The sequence below is a fragment of the Procambarus clarkii genome, chromosome 22 (assembly GCF_040958095.1).
Source record: "Procambarus clarkii isolate CNS0578487 chromosome 22, FALCON_Pclarkii_2.0, whole genome shotgun sequence".
Lineage (NCBI taxonomy): Eukaryota > Metazoa > Arthropoda > Malacostraca > Decapoda > Cambaridae > Procambarus > Procambarus clarkii.
In genome coordinates, this window is record NC_091171.1 from 30,108,465 (window position 1) to 30,123,464 (window position 15,000).

A 15,000-nucleotide genomic window follows, 5' to 3' on the forward strand; every position below is an offset into this window, starting at 1 on the left:
TGGGCTGACCTCTTGGAGAAGGCTTCCCTGGGTGGGGGGGGTGGTCATGGGTGTTACATGCACTTAAAGTAGCAGACATAGCCCCTCTACACAAGGGAGGTAGCAAAGCATTGGCAAAGAATTATAGACCAGTTGCACTAACGTCGCACATAATAAAAGTATCTGAGAGAGTGATTAGGAGTCAGGTCACCAATTTCATGGAGACTAATGACCTTCACAACCCAGGCCAACATGGATTTCAAGCGGGAAGATCGTGCCTCTCACAGCTACTTGATCACTACGACAGTAACCGAGACATTTGAAGAAAAACAGAATGCTGATGTGATATACACGGATTTCGCAGTCTTTCGATAAATGTGACCATGGAGTGATAGCACACAAAATGAAATCAATGGGAATAACCGGTAAAGTAGGACGCTGGATACTCAGTTTTCTGTCAAACAGGACTCGGCGAGTAACAGTCAACCATATTAAATTTAGTCCAAGCGCAGTTAAAAGCTCTGTACCTCAGGGTACAGTCCTTGCACAGCTGTTTTTCCTTATTCTCATATCAGATATAGACAAAAATACAAGTTACAGCTTCGTATCATACTTTGCAGATGACACAAAAATCAGTATGAAAATTACCTCGACTGAAGACATTGAAAAACTTCAAGCTGATATTAATAAAGTTTTCGACTGGGCATCTGAAAATAACATGATGTTTAACAGTGATAAATTCTAGGTACTCAGGTACGGTAAAAATGAGGACCTTAAACATAATATAGGGTGCAAAACACAATCGAATCTGCCCATAGTAGGAAAACAGCATGTCGAGGATTTGGGAATAATGATGTCTGACGACCTAACGTTTAGGGAGCATAACCAAGCAAATATTGCATCAGCTAGGAAAATGATTGGATGGATTACGAGAACTTTCAAATCCAGGGATCCCATCACAATGGTTGTACTCTTCAAGTCACTTGTGTTGTCCCGTCTTGAGTACTGCTCAGTACTCGCTTCCCCCTTCAGAGCAGGAGAGATTGCTGAAATAGAGGGAATACAGAGAACATATACGGCACGCATAGACGCGATAAAGCACCTAAATTATTGGGATCGTCTCAAAGCCATCCAAATGTACTCACTAGAAAGGAGACGAGAGAGATATCAAATAATATACACGTGAAAGATACTGGAGGTCCAAGTACCAAATCTACACAGTAAAATAACAACGTACTGGAGTGAACGATATGGAAGAAAATGCAGACGAGAACCAGTGAAGAGCAGGGGTGCCATAGACACAGAGAACACTGTATAAACATCAGAGGTCCACGGTTGTTCAACACCCTCCCACGAGCATAAGAAATATTGCCGGAACAACCGTGGACTAGATTGTTTCCTGCAAGGAGTACCGGACCAACCGGGCTGTGGTGGGTATGTGGGCCTGCGGGCCGCTGCAAGCAACAGCCTGGTGGACCAAACTCTCACAAGTCGAGCCTGGCCTTGGGCCGGGCTTGGGGAGTAGAACTCCCAGAACCCCATCAACCAGATCAACTGATGTTGCTCCATTCGGAGCAGTGGGTAAGCGCTCGACGAATATAAGCATTGAGAACACAGGCTTTGTAACTTTGGGGGCACTCACTTCTACCGTTCAGGCATAATCCTATGTTGGCAGGCTTAGTATATACGCTGATGCTTAAAGAGGTTCCTGTTTTTGTTAGTACATCCAAGATTGGCAGACTGTTATCTTCAATATTTTCATGTGTAAATCGGAGTACTGACACTCTAGATGGCTTTTAGTTCATCCGAGTCTTTTACTATGACGAATATGTTACCTACATAACGGCAGTATGCAGTTGGCAACGTATGATAAAATTGTGGTTTAGAAGCCTAAATCAGGATCCCTTCAAGTCAATCTATACAACATTCATTAGATCAATACTGGAATATGCACCTTGTGAAGCATACAACCAAGATTGAAAAAGTACAAAGGTCTGCAACAAGATGGGAGTCAGAGCTAAGATGATAAAACTACAATAATAAGCTAATGATGGAAATAACATTAACATTAACTTCTATCCCTAGAGGATAGAAGGGACAGAGGGGATATGATCACAATATGCAAGGTACTGATGGGATGGACAAGGATAGCTCTTCAAATTCAGAGAAAGTAGGACACGGGGACACAGGTGAAAGCTAGAATCGTACATATGCCGAAGGAATGTAGGGAAATACTCGTACCTTGAACGGATGGTCACACGTGGAAGGCACTGAAAAAAAAGAATTGTGGAAGCCACCTCCATCCACAACTTTAAGGCCAGATTCGACAAAGAATTCGAACGTCAGAATAGTAAAATTATAGCGCAATAGGACGCAGGCAGCGTCATTCGGGGGACCTGCTGCCTGGGTAACAGTTTGTCCCCCGAATCAACCTACCCTGGCTTTGCGCCCTGGTGAGGCTACTCCAGACCGACAACCAGAGCGCAACTCCATAGTCTCCTGAGACTGATGGATGCCTACTAGGAACACCAAGGCTAGTAGACAAGGCAAAAAGAATTAAACCTCACTCCCTCGTTAAGATACTGTTAAGCAAGTAAGTACGGATTAGGCTTGGGACGATGGGGGGGGGGGGGAAGGAGACCCCCATAAGGGGTGGGGCCCAGGATGATGGGGCGGGACCCCCCCCAGGACGGTAAGTCATAGAAAATCTTCATCATTCGAGGACGCATCATAAGATAAATCAGTTCTTTTTTAAATTAATGCACATGATGTACAAAGAAACTCCGGGGGCCTGAGAAACATTATAACACCCGAATGCTCGCCGAGAGGCGAGGCCAGGAGCTGAAGCTCAACCACCACCAAGGCATTTTTATCGCTGTACGCCCAATACCAAAAATAGATAAAAGCTCGTATACAGATCAACGTACTTAAATTAATATTTACTATGATAATTACTAATAAAATTAATATTCAATATTTTATTTGTAATACAGATCAGATTAATGGTTAATTTGTAGGTACAGTATTTGTACGTTTTGTTAGTTAATAATTAAACTCAATATTTTAGATAAGTTAAAGATTTGACGTTTATGTGGTTTTACAATTTAATTATCGGGCAATATTTTAATAATACTTTATAATTTTTTTATTTTGCCACTGAGGGCTAGTTGATCAGGCAGCGTCACTCATCCAGTGAGTGACAACCTCATCCAGTGAGTGACAACCTCATCCAGTGAGTGACAACCTCATCCTCCGGTTTAGAGAGTACTTTTTGTAACCATGTCCACCCTCGTGCATATGTTGACTGAACAATTAGAAGAGTTTGGTATTATTCACTAATATAGTCCAGAAAAACGTAAATTAAAAACAAACTTAAATAATCGTAAGTATAGCACACATATATGTACTATATTAGTCCTCAGAGAGCGTGTATTAAGTCTAGGATGGTTAGCTTAAGTTTGATCAGCAACATATATACAAAACCTTTTTATGTTTGTCCAAATTCATTAGTGCCAAATTCTACTTTCCACATACGTCCATTACGTCAATATGCATACGATGGTCCACAACAGGCGGCTGGGTTGGTGAGTGAACAGTGTTCATCACCCCCCCCCCCCCCAAATAGGAAGAACATCCACAGGGTTGTTCATTATTATTATTATTTATTATTATTATTATTATTATTATTATATAAATTTAATTTTTCAGTTATACCGATGTGATGAACCTATAGTCGGCATTCCAATATCAACCATGTAAATAAAAGTTAAATTAATGCAGCTGAAATTAGTAATTAGTTTGGAAGCTTTTGGGACACGAGTGTGACGTCAGAGTGACGTCATGACCGGTATTTGTGGCTCACAAAAACGTAAACAAATATAATCAAAAACACCTTCAAAGAGTGTATGAAAAGCGACCAGTACAAAACCTTTATTATTGATTCCATAACCAATAATTGCAGCTAAAATGTATAAGTTAATTTATACATTTATAAATAAAGCGCGAGACGATAAATAACAAATGGAATGTACACTAGACGTGAAGAGTACCAACATAATGTCCTAGCAGTTGCTTACCAGTACTGAGGAGAGAGAGCGTGGCAACGGGGGGCTCGAGCTGAACGTGAAGAACCTTCTTACCTTGGTACGATTCAGTAGCTAATCCGGCATTGGTGGTATTTATGGGACGACCATATACCCCTACGATGTTGCAAGAGCCGACTAGGTGGGAAGGAAGGAAGGGCAAGCCGGCTGGGACACGTTAGAGAGGACAATAGAGCAGCACAGTCAGCTGGGAGCGGGCCTGGCGCGCCCTAACCAGCCATCTTGTCGTCCACACGGCACCTTTACTCGCCAACCCATAACTTATATTTGCTCTCTTGTGTGTTTAAAAGTGTTTATCGGCAATAGCGGAGGGGATATTTATTATAAAAGTGACATTTCGGGGTTGTTTTGTTTGCGAGAAGTATAGATGTTTGTATTATATAGAGGGTCGGAACACACACAAGACGCTGCTGATGCAAGCACTTCCTTACGACGATTTTTGACATCGTAGTGACTTCCTTGCTAAAAAACATTAACACTTCAAACTGCTTCTCGAACGGAAAGAAAACCTATACGCAGCCAAATCGCTATACTTTTATCACATAAAGTACTTTTAATTCAGCACGAGTTAGTTGGCCGTCGGTATATTTAATAATTTTGATGCCCGAGTCTTTTATTGATTACATAAAAGTAATAAAAAGAGCATGATGCATATAGTGAATAATTCATCATAATGGTCGGAGGCGGCGGTGCGCATGCGTGGAAATCCGCCATTTTGTGGTTGTGGACCAGTAGGAGGCGAGAGGCGGAGCTGGGCGGCGGGCGGCGGGGTGGGTGGCGGGGCGGCCGCCTCAGTAGGCCCATGTTCGCCGCCCTGGGAGGAGGACAAACGGTGCAAGGCCCCGGAAGGGTTAAGAGAGGGAGAGAGAGTCAGTCAGTCAGTCCATGCACACACTCCTTTTATGTTGACAAATTAAAGGGAACAATCCGGTCCTGAAGGTTTGTTGCTCTACGACGATTTTGTTTGATATCCCGACGGTCACTTGTAGGCCACAACCTTTCAGTCGCGAGACACTGTAAACATCTTGAGAGAAGTTTGGAGGTGAATGTTATGCGAAAGTTCCTGACCGATCTTTAAAACTTTTTGTATTTCATAAGCCACTATTGCACGCACAGGCCAGCGAGATCCGTTATGCGCAGTCACTATTATTTACGCATTACTGGCGTAGTGCGTTCAGGGGGACATGTTCCTCAGGACCTGTATGATGCGTGATGGCGAGGAACTTGCAGTCAGTCGTGCTCTCCCTTCTGGCATGGACATTTGTCTTCATGCAAGGACATGATACGTCTGGTGGGCCTGGCTCTACTGACGAAGGTGGCGGCGAGAAGTGACTGTGCCTGGCACACCGCCACCTGCTGCCACTCTCGTCGGTTGTGGCAGGCAAAGCTCTCGAGACACTGCTGGGCGCTTCGAGTGCCAGCTGAATGGCCCTCAGTGATGGGGTAGGCAAAGATGGGGGTGTCCCTCGAGAGGTAGATAACGCCCGTCACTGTTGGGATAGGAAAGGATGAGGTGCCCCTAGAGGGGCAGATAACGACCCTCAGTGTTGGGGTAGGTAAGGTTGGGGTGCACTCATAAGGTGGATGGCGTTCCTCCCTCGAGTGATAGAGTAACCTCCATAGGTAAGGCTAGGATATACCTTGAGCGCTAGATGATTCTGGTGTTGGTTGAAAATATCTTATTCCAAGAGTATAAGATTAAGTGTTATAATAGAGGATAGGCTATTAGTAGAGTAGTAGACATTCTCCCGTGTTAGGAATGGGTAAGGATAGACTATTCGTAGAGTAGTAGACTATTTATCCAGTGAAAGAAATGGTTGAGGATAGGCTGTTTCTGGAGAGAGAGAGATTTTCCAGTGCAAGGAATGGTTGAAGTTTGGCTGTTCCGAGAACGATAAATTGAGCTCTTCAGTGTGGCGGTTTTGCGATAGTATGCACGATGATAATCTTCCTGACGAATCCAATAATATGAATCCGTAATATGAAAAAAATTACCTCAAAAGTCCGTGCTTTGTTAATTTAGAGTTTTATTAAATTTTCCCCTGGAAGGAGAGAGTAATGGGCAGCGTCACTCAGCCTGCGAGTGAACGTACACGGCAGCTGTGCATGGCATACGATGAAGCTCCTTTTCATGTTGTTTTAGATTCAGCTACGCAGAACAAAAGTTCAAAGTAGCACAGGCTATGGTGAGCCCGTAGTGGACTTACCTGGCACAGGAGCGGGGCTGTAACTGATTCGTTTTCAGTTTTAAAATTTGTTTGACGAATTCTGGTCAAAAAAGTTTAAAAAATTAGTTAAGAACTTAATTTTTAATAAAGCCACTAATTAAGCAATTTATACCAGACTGAGGTACAACGTGTATAGCACTCCTGAGACACAGCACTAAGTACTTTAGATCGTATAAGCAGTAAAGATAGAGCACTTGGTACTTGCAGTCATATCCTACGGCGCTTGCAAGAACGTACACCTATGTTAAGTACGCACAACCCAGTGTACCGTCTTGTCCACAATAAATAATTCACTTGGAATTTGCCCATTGTGAAATAATGTTCATATTTATTTTTTATTATGCATTATTAATGTTGAGATGGAATGGAACATGTTATAAATTAAATAATGTACAGCATAACAACATAGAACTCAGAACATTGTCCCTGGATTATAGACGCAGCTGTAGTCATACATTTCCATACAATTCTGGATGTTGTTACTTTAAATGTAGTGCCTAGCGCAGTGATTCCTAATCTCGTTATCATGGCGAAACGTCTAAAAAATATATATACCTAAGAATTCAGAACGTTTGTGAACGTACCCATACAATATTTATTGCTAATTTTTTTTTCGGTTTGCCATACTTTTCTCGCGTAACCCGGGTTGAAAATCACTGGCCTATAAAGCAGAGATGTTTTGGCACCTAAAACAAAGATTTAGAATTTAATGCCTAATGTATTTTTAACATTTACAACAGAACTGCGGAGGACTTTAATTTTCTCCAAGAAACAAGTACTTTAAAATAATTTCCGATATCTTCAAGAATATGCAAAATGTACATAATGCGGTTATATTATTTGTAGTCCTGGTAATTCAAAATGTTAAAATACAATATAAATATTAAATATGATTAAAGCTGTCAAGACCAAGACTTTTTAGTGTTAAATTCTAAGACAAAAGTAATGCGGTTAAAATATTAGTTTCATTAACTTTATACGTGTCAGTGATACCTGTTTTATACCTGCTTGATGGGTTTCTGGGAATTTTTATACTCCCCAAGCTCGGCCTGAATGGTAAAATGATAAATGTTAATTAATAAGTAATAAATATTAATTAAAATTGTTGTAATAATTGTGTACCATTGTTAATGGTTGGGGTAAATTTATTAATTTTTACTCTGCGAAAACTGACCATAAAGGCTCGTATGTCTCGCCCTCTTGACAAGTCCAGTTTAATATATGGCGGCTAACAGCAGTCGTTTTGGATATGTTTACAGAAGGTGAAGTACCCAACTGACACCCTATTTTACTTATTTTTAATACAGTATATATTTTACACAAAATATATACAGGTATAAATATTTGTAATCGTTAAAATTAAAGTATGTACAGGTCGAATATAAATTAGGGTCCACAGTATGTAGTCGCTATTAATGGAAACGTTAGTTTTAATGAAATAAATAATGTAAAATTTATATAATAGCGAATTAAAAATTTTACCTAGTTTTTCAGATAGGTCATTACAGCTTCAAGTATACTTACGAATCTAGGAGGAAGAGTATGAAGTGAGGAATAGGTCTAGTTGACGTTCATCACTAATATGAAGTGCGTAAAATTAGTTATATACGCAGTAAAGTTGTATAAAAATGAAGGTTTACCCAAAGTTTGTGTAAAATCACACCCAAATATCACACTGACATCATAATAGACTCGACCTCTGTGTACTGAAGTTGAATTGTTAGTCTGGTGGGTTGATTTTACAATATTCTACATACAGTCAAACATAAGATTTGAAGAATTGTAGTGATATATATATATATATATATATATATATATATATATATATATATATATATATATATATATATATATATATATATATATATATATATATATATATATATATAAAAGTTTGTGAGGGTACCACCTCTGGTGCCAATGTGGGGACCCATAGCCTCGGAGAAGAAAATAAAAAGTATTCAGAGGAGACCTTGTGGTTTCTCACTGAACACTAATATTATCTTCTCCTACCACCCCTATTCTTTTGTATGTACACATATATACCTACTTTATTTGAACTTTGTTACAAAAAAGGAGTTACATATGGGTTACAAAGATGGTTATCATAGGTTGTCGAGTTCCTCCAGCTCCTCAGATGGCGGGCAGGAACCCTGGATGCAGTGCGCATTTCCTCTCTGTATCGCCACACTGTATATATATATTTATTTATTTTACCACCTTGGTAATATGAGAGTCTTGTCAGGCTCTGGCGCACATTCTCTTTCTACCCCCTTATATATATAGGAAAGTATATTATGTAGTTCTATATTACATATATATATTTATCATTATATATATTTATTATATATATATATATAATTTATATTTGTATATATATATATATATATATATATATATATATATATATATATATATATATATATATATATACAAATATAAATTATATATATATAATATAACAAGAGTTTTTACATTCTTGTAAAGCCACTAGCACGCATAGCGTTTCGGCCTAGTCCTTAATCCGGAATACGACCCATCAAATCGATTAACAACCAGGTACCCATTCCCTACTGGGTGAACAGAGGTTACAGTTGGGGATAGGCGGCCAGTCAATCCTCCCCGGCAAGGATACGAACCCAGGCCAAAGTGCTCGTCAAAGGCCAGGCGAGTGTGTTACCACTTTACAAAGTTGTACCCCGATAATATAATATATATATAGAGGTACCACCACTTGTGCAACTGTAGGGACCCATAGCCTGGGAGTAGGGAATACAGAGCATTCAGAGAAAACTTGTAATTTTACTCTACGCCTTTTTTATTATTAATGTTGTACACTTTGTTACACAATATTACACAGTTACATGTCTGATTATATAAAAAAAATGGATATTAAGAGGAAATAAAGGGAAGTTTGTTTCCTAGAGGCTGTAGATTTCTTTAAACTCCTCCGACGCCGGGCAGGAACCGAGGATACAGTGGGGCATTTCCCCTCTGGATCGCTACACCGAGGCCCTGGAAGAGAAAAGTTGCCGCTTTAGGGTATCTTGTAGTGTCAATGAGCCTGGAACCAAGATTCTTAAAAAACCTCCCTGCACTCTCTTCCCCCATATTGGAACGAAGTTATACCTGTAATCTATTTCAGAGTACTTGATTGACATCTCTCTTTCTGTGTGTGTTGCAGCAGCTCCTGCTTGGCCGACAGGAATATATATATATATATATATATATATATATATATATATATATATATATATATATATATATATATATATATAATATAATATAATATAATAATAGTCTCCGTGGTGTAGTGGTAAGACACTCGCCTGGCGTTCCGCGAGCGCTGTCATGGGTTCGTATCCTGGCCGGGGAGGATTTACTGGGCGCAATTCCTTAACTGTAGCCTCTGTTTAACGCAACAGTAAAATGTGTACTTGGTTGTCACAACGATTCTTCGCGGCAGGGGATCGTATTCCAGGGACCGAGACCCGCCCGAAACCCGCCCGAAACCCGAAACCCGAAACCCGTAGCCCAAAACGCTACGCGTACTAGTGGCTGTACAAGAATGTAACAATTCTTGTATATATCTCAAAAAAAAAAAAAAAAAAAAAAAAAAAAAAATATATATATATATATATATATATATATATATATATATATATATATATATATATATATATTATACAGTGCCTACTACTATATTATGATGATCTTTTTTCTTTAATATACAATATAAGTCATTTACATAAATTTTCAAGGGGAAGTACTACATTTATATGTATTATATATAATTCTCAGTTAGGTTTTCCCTTATCTAGTTTAGATGAACAGTCACGCACAGTCCTGGGTTAAAATCCGTGTACATTCTCCTAGGAAACACTCCCACATAAATATACATACTTAAGATACAATACTTTGGTCTACGTCCATTTTTGTGTACAATTTCTCTATACAATCCCATCCGTATTTGTCATCATTTCACTTGCTTTGATACTAGTCACAAGCGTTCTACCCTCGTTATTCTTGACGTAACAAATATGTACATCAGGAACTGAACCCTCTAGTTCGTTTAGCTAAGCAAATAATCTTATGACGCTAGTTAAAATTATTAATGTAATACATGTACACATATACATACACATATATATATATATATATGTAAACATACATATATACATACACATACAATCACCTACACAAATACACACATCAATAATCTTATGTACTGTAGATAAAAATGCGAGCTCGGTGTGTGTTTACACACACAATTTTATATTATATATATATTATTATATATTATATATATATATATATATATATATAATATATATATATATATATATATATATATATATATAATTTTTTTAAAGTTTATGAGGGTATCACCTCTGGTGCCAATGTGGGGGATATATAATATATATATTTAAATATTATAACTAGTGGTTATCGCTGGCGCCCTGGGTCGCGATGACTGTGGCTACCACCGCCGAAACTTTACATAATTTATATATATATGTGTGTGTGTACATACAAAAGAATGGGGGTGGTAGAAGATAATATTAGTGTTCAGTGAGAAACCACAAGGTCTCCTCTGAATACTTTTTATTTTCTTCTCCGAGGTTATGGGTCCCATATATATATATATATATATATATATATAATATATATATATATATATATATATATATATATATAATATATATATATATTATATATATATAATATATATATATATTATATATATATATATATATATAATATATATATATATATATATATATATATATATATATATATAATATATTATATATATATATATATATATATATATATATATATAATATATATTATATATATATATATATATATATAATATATATTATATATATATATATATATATATAATATATATTATATATATATATATATATATATATATATAATATATATTATATATATATATATATATATATATATATATATATATATATATATATATATATATATATATATATATATGGGACCCATAGCCTCTGAGAAGAAAATAAAAAGTATTCAGAGGAGACCTTGTGGTTTCTCACTGAACACTAATATTATCTTCTACCACCCCCATTCTTTTGTATGTACACACACACATATATATATAAATTATGTAAAGTTTCGGCGGTGGTAGCCACAGTCATCGCGACCCAGGGCGCCAGCGATAACCACTAGTTATAATATTTAAATATATATATTATATATCCCCCACATTGGCACCAGAGGTGATACCCTCATAAACTTTAAAAAAATTATATATATATATATATATATATATATATATATATATATATATATATATATATATATATATATATATATATAATATATATAATATAATATATATATAATATAATATATATATAATATATATAAATATTATAACTAGTGGTTATCGCTGGCGCCCTGGGTCGCGATCACTGTGGCTACCACCGCCGAAATTTTACATAATTTAAGAGCTTGCTCCGATAGTTTTGTCCGAAAATAAAATATATTTTGAAATTAATTTATTTTTACCTGACACATATCCTCGCCTAGTCTGTAAGCCTAGTACTAGTGGGTGGAAGAGCCTCTGAATTATAATAGTAACAAATATTTCTCATGTAAATACTGTATTTTGTATACTAATGTGCTCTATCGTTTTCTTTATTTAAATTATGTAAAGTAATTTAAAGATAGGAAGCGCGGGGAGTGCCAACTTTGAGTGATTTGGCCTGGGTTCTTATCTTGGCCGGTGAGGATTGACTAGGTGCCAAATCCTTAACTGCACGCCTCTTTTCACCCAGCAGTGAATGGGTACCTGATTGTTAAACGATTTGGCGGGTCCTATTCCGGGGAAAATTAAGATTAAGGACCTGCTTGAAACGCCCTGCGTGCTAGTGGGATTAAATACCGTTTTGAATATGTTATGATGGCCCTGAATTATAGTTACGGAGGTAAGCAAAATCTGTTAGCGAAGTCTAACCACAATATGAGGCTTGGTTAGGCTCGACCACGCTATGAGCTTTAAGACGTACCACGCTGTGAACTTACGGAGAGTTATCTTTCGTGTACGGCAACGTAATATCCTGTCTTCCTAACTTTATAGATATTTTTGTTTTTGTTTTTTTATTTTATGCCCCTTTTTCAAATTTATTTTAAATTCGGTTTGTTAAGTGATTTTCGATCCGTTTAGTTCAGCATATTTCAGACCCGGTTGGGCTCGGCATATTTCCGACCCGGTTGGCTTACTCAAAACATCAGAACTGTGACAATTTACCAATTATGCAGTTGATTAAAGTTACAATTATCCAGAGTCCAGCTAAATTAATGATATTAACGGTCAACTATCAGTTAGGATGCCTTTGATCGTTTTAGATTATTCCAGACTATTCTCGGGCCTGTGATCAGGCAAGGACATGACATGATTATCTGTGTTATGCGGATCCCACCTTATTTAAATAATCCGGGATTACTCTTGACTCTCAATTTTCGTAACGGACAATGGATAATTGATGGGAGAATGCGTTGGCAATTTTTTTTTTTGGAGGGGGGATTCTTAAATAGGATTAATTGTATTTATGACTTGTTTACGCACAACTTTGTTCACATAATAGGTAATTTTTACTAGCAATCACTGTTGTTCTGGGATCCTGCGGCTGTGACTCGTGCTCCCGGGAGCCTGCTTACACGGATTATATAACGAAGGAAATATAACCGAAGTAGACATGTTCATTGGAATATCGCTTCCGAATTATTTAGTCTAAGCTGACTCGGTGTTGTGTTCACATCGCATGGTTTGATAACTTTGGTGGAACTCTGACGTGTTCAGTATACCCCCTCAACACACACACACACACACACACACACACACACACACCACAGTGTACTGGTGTTTGAGTACTTGATTGAAGAAGGGTTATTGAACTCGAGGAGGGATACCGAAACCAAAAGGTTAGCATACCGAAAGGGAAACTATGAGGGGATAAGAAAATTCCTAACAGATATAGCATGGGAAACAGAGCTCAGGGGAAAGACGGCCCAAGATATGATGGATTACATCACGCAGAAGTGCAAGGACGCAGCAAACAAGTTTGTCCCAGTCCAAAAGGAAAACAGAGAAATGAAGATGAGAAACCCATGGTTTAATCAGAGATGTAGGCTAGCTAAGCAGCAAAGTAAAAGGGCATGGAGAAACTATAGGAATAACAGGACACTGGAGAGCAGAGAAAGATACCAGAATGCCAGGAATGAATATGTCAGGATGAGAAGAGAGGCAGAAAGACAATACGAAAATGACATCGCAAGCAAGGCAAAGACTCAGCCTAAATTGTTGCATAGCCACATTAGGAGAAAAACAACAGTAAAGGAACAGGTTATGAGATTAAGGATAGGGGCGGAAGGATTCACTACAAATGACAAGGAAGTGTGTGAGGAATTGAATAAGAAATTCCAGGAGGTCTTCACCTTAGAGCAAGGAGAAATTCCAGAGGTAAGTGAGGGAATAGCTAACCAGGAACCACTGGAAGAGTTTGAGATTACCAGTGGGGAAGTAAGGAAGTGCTTACTAGAGTTGGACGTGACGAAGGCTATAGGCCCAGATGGAATCTCCCCTTGTGTTCTAAAGGAAGGAGCAAGAGAACTGTGCCTACCACTCTCCATAGTGTATAACAAATCACTGGCAACAGGGGAACTGCCAGATATTTGGAAAGCAGCTAACGTAGTCCCGATATACAAGAAAGGGGATAGACAGGAGGCACTGAACTACAGGCCAGTGTCCCTAACCTGCATACCATGCAAGCTGATGGAGAAGATTGTGCGAAAAAAACTAGTGGAGCATCTGGAGCGAAGGAACTTTGTAACACAGCATCAACATGGGTTCAGGGATGGCAGGTCCTGCCTCACAGGGTTACTTGAATTCTACGACCAGGCAACAAAAATAAGGCAAGAAAGAGAAGGGTGGGCAGACTGCATATTTTTGGATTGTCAGAAAGCCTTTGATACAGTGCCACACAAGAGGCTAGTGCGAAAGTTGGAGATGCAGGCTGGAGTGAGAGGGAAGGTACTCCGGTGGATAGAGGAGTACCTAAGCAACAGGAGACAACGAGTCTGTGTGAGGGGTGAGGTCTCAGATTGGCGAGACGTCACAAGTGGAGTCCCGCAGGGGTCAGTCCTTGGACCTATACTGTTTCTGGTAAATGATCTATACTGTTTCTGGTAAATGTAAATGATCTCCCAGAGGGTATAGATTCGTTCCTCTCAATGTTTGCCGACGATGCAAAAATTATGAGGAGGATTGAAACAGAGGATGATAGTAGGAGGCTACAAGATGACCTGGATAGACTGAGTGAATGGTCCAACAAATGGCTGTTGAAGTTCAACCCGAGTAAATGCAAAGTAATGAAACTAGGCAGTGGAAACAGGAGGCCAGGCACAGGATACAGAATAGGAGATGAAGTACTTAATGAAACAGACAGAGAGAAAGATCTAGGAGTTGATATCACACCAAACCTGTCTCCTGAAGCCCACATAAAGAGAATAACGTCTGCGGCATATGCGAGGCTGGCTAACATCAGAACGGCGTTCAGGAACCTGTGTAAGGAATCATTCAGAATCTTGTACACCACATATGTAAGACCAATCCTGAAGTATGCGGCCCCAGCATGGAG

The 15,000-nt window shown here is 38.4% G+C and overlaps 2 protein-coding genes across 2 annotated transcripts in view; one reads left to right on the forward strand and one right to left on the reverse strand.

Annotated features, from left to right (window-relative positions):
* LOC123758482 (major facilitator superfamily domain-containing protein 6-B) overlaps positions 1 to 4,257 on the reverse strand; it is a 68,381-nt gene extending 64,124 nt beyond the window's left edge. The window contains exon 1 of the mRNA XM_045742953.2: positions 4,119 to 4,257. The gene's annotated coding sequence lies outside the window, so the exon portion shown is untranslated. The remainder of the gene's footprint in view (positions 1 to 4,118) is intronic.
* Positions 1 to 15,000, forward strand: part of LOC123758464 (Smrter) — a 730,161-nt gene that overhangs the window by 78,869 nt on the left and 636,292 nt on the right. The gene's annotated exons all lie outside the window — the stretch shown is intronic.